The sequence below is a fragment of the Myotis brandtii genome, unplaced genomic scaffold, assembly GCF_000412655.1.
Source record: "Myotis brandtii unplaced genomic scaffold, ASM41265v1 scaffold345, whole genome shotgun sequence".
NCBI lineage: Eukaryota > Metazoa > Chordata > Mammalia > Chiroptera > Vespertilionidae > Myotis > Myotis brandtii.
The window spans coordinates 2,004,302-2,011,573 of record NW_005363283.1 but is presented as its reverse complement, the minus strand read 5'-3'; positions in this window follow the sequence as shown (position 1 = coordinate 2,011,573).

Below are 7,272 nucleotides of genomic sequence, written 5' to 3'. Positions count from 1 at the left end.
TTCCCACCCACCTATCCTCCCCCACCTTCCCTCCAAGATTCCACACTCTGTTCCATGCTACCATGTCTCTGGATCCACTCCATTTATCAGTTTATTTTGTTAATTAAATTCCACATATGAATGAGATCATGTGATACTTGTCTTTCTCTGAATGACTTATTTCACTTAGCACAATACTCTCCAGGTCCCTCCACGCTGTCTTAGAGGGTAATAGATCCTTCTTTTTAACTGCTGCATAGTATTCCATGGTATAAATGTATCACAGATTTTTTATCCATTCGTTGACTGATAGACACTTGGGCTGTTTCAAGATCTTAGCTATTGTAAATTGTGCTGCTATAAACATAGGAATGCATACATTCTTTCTGATTGATATTTTGAGTTTCTTAGGATATATTCCTCATATTGGGATCACTGGGTCAAATGGAAGTTCCATATTTAATTTTTTGAGGAAACTTTATACTGTTTTCCATAATGGCTATACCAGTCTATAATTTTGATTTGCATTTCCCTAATAGCTAGTAAAGTTGAGCATCCTTTTATATATCTGTTGGCTATTTGCATGTCTTTTTGGGAAAAGCGTCTGTCCTGTTCTCTGCCCATTTTTTAATTGGATTGTTTGTTTGGTGTTGTGTTGTATGAGTCCATATAACTTTTGGATTTTAACTCCTTTCCTGGAAAATTGGAAAGCCAAACAATGAAACTAGACTACTATTTATCTCCATATATAAAACTAACTCAAAATGGACCAAAGACCTAAATATAAGACCTGAAACAATGAATTTCATAGAAGAAAACATATTTACTACATTTACGGACCTTGGAATTAAAGAACATTTTATGAATTTGACCCCAAAGGTAAGGGAAGTAAAGGCAAAAATAAATGAATGGGACTAAATCAAACTAAAAAGCTTCTGCTCAGCAAAGGAAACTGACAACAAAACAAAAAGGCAACCAACTGAATTGGAGAATATACTAGTATTTACAAACAACAGCTCTGACAAGGGGTTAACATCCAAAATCTATTTTTCTTTAAACTGAGATAAAATGCATGCCTCAATGTTGTGAAGAATTATTTGTGGGTATTTTTTTAGGCTGAAGATGAAGGTAGTTTCTTCCAGGAGGATTTGTGATCAATTCTGCCAGGTGCTTTGGAGAATTGCCAGTTTAAGATCACCTTTGGTCTGCTTCATAGCTTGATATTTCTTTTACAACCCAGGCCATGTAAACCCAGGCTACAATCTCATGTGAGGACAGGCCTATGGCCACAATTCTTTGTGAAAATTTTTCTTCATTTCCTTTAGTTCCACTGCTTTTGTTAACCCTGGAGAGGAGTATATTTGGTTCCTACCTTCCATCAGAGTACAATCCTTTGGGGTCCAAAGGATTTTAATATGGGGAAGAGTCTTTTATTAGCCTCTCCCCCTTGGGCAGACCTTGGGATTTTGCTTCTGCCCCTTCACCCTGTGAAGCTATCACAATGGAAATCCAAATTTGCCTGGATTAGCAAAACACCTCAGTGCTCATTTCCCTTAAACTATGACCTGGTGGTACTCTGTGAGCCTGTTATTTCTCCCATGCTTCTGGAAAATTTGTACTACCAAGGATTTTAAGTTTTCATCAGGGGAGTTGTTTTGACTAAGCTTAAATGGAAGTTCTTACTCCTGCTGCAATTTCTCTCTTTATGTCCCTCTCTCTTCCTCTGAGTTCCTTTGTGTCCCTAGCACTTTGTTTAGTATCTGATCATTATAAATACATACCTAATGCATTCTAAAATATTGAACTGACAGAATAATTTGAACACAGGAGTGTGTGACCAAACATCTTGACTAATGGCCCAATGCTCTTTTCACTGTGCCATGCTATTTCTTCCATCTCATCACTGCCCATTACTAGTACCTATAACCACAGAGAGAATACAGGAGACCTCTGGCAAAAGCAGACCCTATCATCTGAATTAAATTTGTGTCGTGGCCTTTTGATAATTGACACTTTCAGCTCAGCCTAGCTTATTTATCTGCCTGGATTATAGCCCTTCAGCCTGCCCTGACTCCTGACACTTTCCTTCTCCCTTTGCCTGTGCCTTGTACACCTAGGTTTCTGATCTCCTGTCCTGTTCTGGTGCTCCATGTCTGACCTCTATCAGAAAATCCCAGTTCTTCTGTTATCCAGGGGGCACCTATGCAGCCAGGACTAGATGGGTTTTGTGACAACTTTGATACTTATTCATTGAGTCACTATGATAGAAAAAAATATGCAAATATGAACCTGATAATATTATCTACCTCAGCTGAGGTAATCAAGGCATCAAGATTGGGTTTATCCATTCGTTTCATGGAGCTTCCATAACAAAGTATCACAGACTAGATGGCTTAAATAACAGAAATGTATTTCTTCATAATTCTGGAGATTGGAAATCCAACATCAAGGTATTGATGGGTTTAGTTCCCTCTGAGGCCTCTTTCCCTTGGCTAGTAGATGGCTGTTTTCTTCCTGTGTCTTCATATGGTCATACTTCTATTTATGTCTGTGTCTTAATCCCTTTTCATAATGACACCAACCATACTAGATTGGAGCTCATCCTAATGACCTCATATTAACCCAATCACTTCTTAAAGACCATGTCTCCTAATGTAGTCACATTCTGTGGTACTGAGAATTAGGCCTTCAACGTGTGAATTTGGGGGTAACCCAATTCAGACATAATAGCTTATAACAAAAAGAAGGATCTCTATGAACTGTCCATGTTACCACATCAATCTTACTAAAACAAATGAGTTTGCTTCTGAGCTACCTAATTTTTGGCAATAAGCAACTTTACCTTCTACAAGCATGCTGAACCATCTGCTTCCTAAGATAAGTGTTGTTTGTTGTGAGGGAATTGGCAAGCATCTGTGTAAAAGTTTAAGTTCCAGATATTAAATGTTTAAATATCGTTTCTTTGAATGTTTACTAAAGTTATCAGTCTGTTCATTAAAACCTCATTATTATATTTAATATTCAATAATGAAACCAATAGGGTAGAATTCTACTCCTAGTTCATTTGTACTAAAAAGAGAATCTCTTATTTTGTTCCCTCTCATTATTTCCCTTTCCCCTAAGTAGTTCAGTGAACCATACAAGACTGTAAATATTAAATTCTGGACACAATTGATAAAATATGGAAAAAATGTTTGTGTTTAGTAGCTAAAATGACACTACATGCTCTGGAGGAGAGATGTTTCAGTTGGAAATAATGTAGAAATAATAAAACATGCCAGTTACATTGAAAATAGGAAGGCATTTGACTGAGAAAGAAAAAATATCTCTCACAGCATGGAATTTTGGATGGAGAAATTGACTTTAAGTAGGCTTAACTTAGAGAGTTTGTGTGTCAGCACTAACATTGGGCATTTCTGTATTTTTATCGAACATTATTCACAGCTTCAAAATAAATAAATAAATAAATATTGTGTTTCTTTCTGTATCATAAAAAACAAGTTATATACACTTCTAAGTCTCCCCCCAAAAAATAATGGCGAACACTAGTGAGCAAACCTCTGCTAAATACTGCCTTCACTAGCTCCTTTTACCTGCAACTCAATCCAGAAGGTAGTTACCATTATTTTCCCCACTGTATCAATGAGGACAGAGTTCAAGGAATTCTCCCACTGTCATACAATTAGGAAAATAGAGGAGCTGAGGCTTGAACTCCACACTGACTCCAAATCCCATTTTTAAGCAATATATTTAATCTCTTCTTGCCCCCACATTTCCTCAAGTGTACAAGGCATAGGATACAAATGAACACCTTGCAATGTTGAGGAAATACTATACCTAGAAATATTAGAAAAATACAAAAGTCTGTACAAATAGGAACAGATGTCTATAAGCTAATTAGGGGAAAGGCTAACCTAGCCTGTCGTTGTCCAGGTACTAAGAGATTTTGTTGTTTGAGTTCTTCATAGACTAGAAAAGCTGGAGAAAAATACCTTATTGTTTGGTAACTTCATGGCTTAATTTATTGAGTATTAGTTAAAAGGTATTATGCAATATTTGGATCTAACAGTTATTAATACAGAAAAGCTTTTAAAAAGTTATCTCACAATAGTTACCACATGTTCTCTTAAAACATATTGAAAAGCAGTTTCAGCTATTGTCAATGTGACCAGAAAAAAATAATAATTGGAACAAAGACAAAAGCACAAGATAGTGTTTACAACCTATTTGTTTAAATTAGTTCATGGGAGTACAGAGGACTTTTTTCTTTATTTTTATTTTTGGAAGGAAAGGGGCCTAACAGTTTCCTGATACCTGAAGATTTGCAAAATAAATAATATGTAAGGAAATTCTTGCCTCAGATTAACTTGCCAATATCATGGTGTGTCAATGACAATTGCTGTAATGCAAAGGAGTGTATTAGAGTAGACATTTCAGATCCTAAATATGGAACAACTCATAGGACAGGAGATTCAGGAGACCTAGTTTCTAATGCAGGCACTGCTATTTATATCTGAGGGCCTTCAGCTAGGCACATCTCATATCTCAGTTTCCCTACTAGAAGCATGAAGAGTTGGACAAACTCATCTCTCAAGCAATTAGAGCTCAAGAATGCTGGTCCTCTGGGCCCTTCTGTTGAGCCTCTTTCTAGGGATGAGCTTTCTGGGACTGGTCCTCCCTGTGCCCACATGCAAAAGGAAATGCTTTCTTATGGCATATGGTACTGAGGAGTTCCTTGTCAGGAAGGAGCATATTATTTAACTACTTAATGGTGTCACAAACGCATGTTTCAACAAAGGAATAACTCTCTCTCACCTGATTAAAACAATCCCTGTTGCTGAGAGAGATGGCATATTATCACCATTAGCAGTTTATTCTGGTACTAGAGGCCTGGTGCATGAAAATTCATGCACTCAGGGCATCCCTCAGCCTGGCCTGTGCCCTCTCACAGTCCAGGAGCTCTCAGGGGATATCCACCTGCTGGTTTAGGCCTGTTCCCTGGGGGATCAGGCCTAAGCTGGCAGTCAGACATCCCTCTGACATCCCGGGAGCCCTCAGGGGATGTCCAACTAATGGCTTAGTCATGAGCTGGCTTCTGGCTGAGTGGCGCTCCCCCTGTGGAAGCACACTGACCACAAAAGGGCAGCTCCTGTGTTGAGCGTCTGCCCCCTGGTGGTCAGAGCACAACATAGCAACTGGTCGTTCCCAGCTGTTCGGCCATTAGGGTCAATTTGCATGTTACCTTTTTATTATATAGGATGGGTATTAGCCACTCAAACTGACCTTAACCAACTTTCCTCACAATTTTCTATCTTGTCTGATTTTCACTTCCTGGTTTGCCTGCCTCCCATTGTTCTTTGCACAGCTTGGGAGCTGAATCTGATTCTGTTTATTGCCATAAGAATCAACTTTCATAAGTATATGCCAGTGCCATGACCTCACCTGCTGATCCTTCTAAAGACAGCAGAGGCTGGGTCTAGGATGTGATCTGTAGGGAAATTATGTTTCTGGATGGCCATTGCCTGGTATAAGGAAAAATAGGCACCTAAGATTTGAATTGTAATTTCATTTTTCAATGTGCAGGCCATCTATGTTTTCCCCATCTTCCTGAAAACAAATATTGCATAGAGATAAATAGTACAGTGATTCTCATTTTTATTTGTAAATAAGGAAACTAAGGCATAAAGGCATTACAAAATTTGATCAAATTCTCACAGAAATTTAGTGGCACTACTGAGCCCAAGCAATTTAGTTCATTCTCTTTACTTCCAATAGATCACCGTCTCCAATTCTAGCGCACTTAATTTTAACACCAGAGCAACATGTTGTTAAAGACAACTAGAGAAGTGTTACAGTCCAGTTCAGGGGTGGGCAACTACCACCAAATTTGGCCCACTCTCTGTATTTTGAAATAATTTTTTTAAAAAAATTAAAAACTCTTTATTGTTGAAAATATTACATATGTCCCCTTTTTACACTCATTAAAATTCTCTATCTTCCCTCCCCACCCTCCCACACCAGACATTCACTACTCTATTGTCTGTGTACATGGATTATGCATATAAGTTCTTTGGTTGGTATTTTCCCACCCAACCACCCTCCCCTTCCTCCCATCTGAGGTTTGACAGTCTGTTCTATGTCTCTTATTATGTTTTCCTCAACAGTTTATTTTGTTCATTATATTGCATGTATGAGTGAGATCATGTGATACTTATCTTTCTCTGACTGGCTTATTTCACTTAGCATAATATTCTCCAGGTTCATTCATGCTGTTGCAAATGGTAAGAGTTCTTTCTTTTTTAGAGCTGCATAGTGTTGCATTGTGTAAATGTACCACAGCTTTATTATAAACTCATCTGCTGATGGGCACTTGGGCTGTTTCCAAATCATAGCTATTGTAAATTGTGCTGCTATAAACATAGGGGTGCATATATCCTTTCTGATTAGTGTTTCTGATTCTTAGGATACATTCCTAGAAGTGGGGTTATGAGTCAAATGGAAGTTTCATTTTTAATTTTTTGAGGAAACTCCATACTGTTTTCCATAATGGCTGTACCAATCTGCATTCACACCAGCAGTGTACTAGGGTTCCCTTTTCTCCACAACCTCGCCCACACTTGTCATTTGTTGATTTGTTGATGATAGCCATTCTGACAGGTGTAAGGTGATACTTCATTGTCATTTTGGTTTGCATCTCTCAAATGATTACTGACTTTGAAAATTTTTTCATATGCCTCTTGACTTTCAGTATGTCAAGTTTGGAAAAGTGTCTATTTAGGTCCTTTGTTCATTTTTAATTGAATTGTCTTCCTTTTGTTAAGTTGTATGAGTTCCTTATATAATTTGTAAATTAACCCCTTATTGGATCTATCATTGGCAAACATTTAATCGCATACAGTGGGTTCTGTTATCATTTTGTTGATGGTTTCTTTTGCTGTGCAGAAGCTTTTTATTTTTATGTATTCCAATTTGTTTATTTTCTACTTCGTTTCCTTTGTCCTAGGAGATGTATCGGTAAACATATTGCTATGAGAGATGTCTGAGATTTTACTGCCTATGGTTTCTTCTAATATTTTTATGGTTTCATGACTTACTAGTACATTTAACTCTTTAATACATTTTGACTTTACTCTTGTGTGCGGTGTAAGTTGGTGGTCTAGTTTCATTTTTTTGCAAGTATGTGTTCAATTTTCCCAACACCACTTATTAAAGAGACTGCCTTTACTCCATTGTATGCTCTTTCCGCCTTTGTCAAATATTTATTGAGCATAGTGGCTTAGATCGATTTCTGGG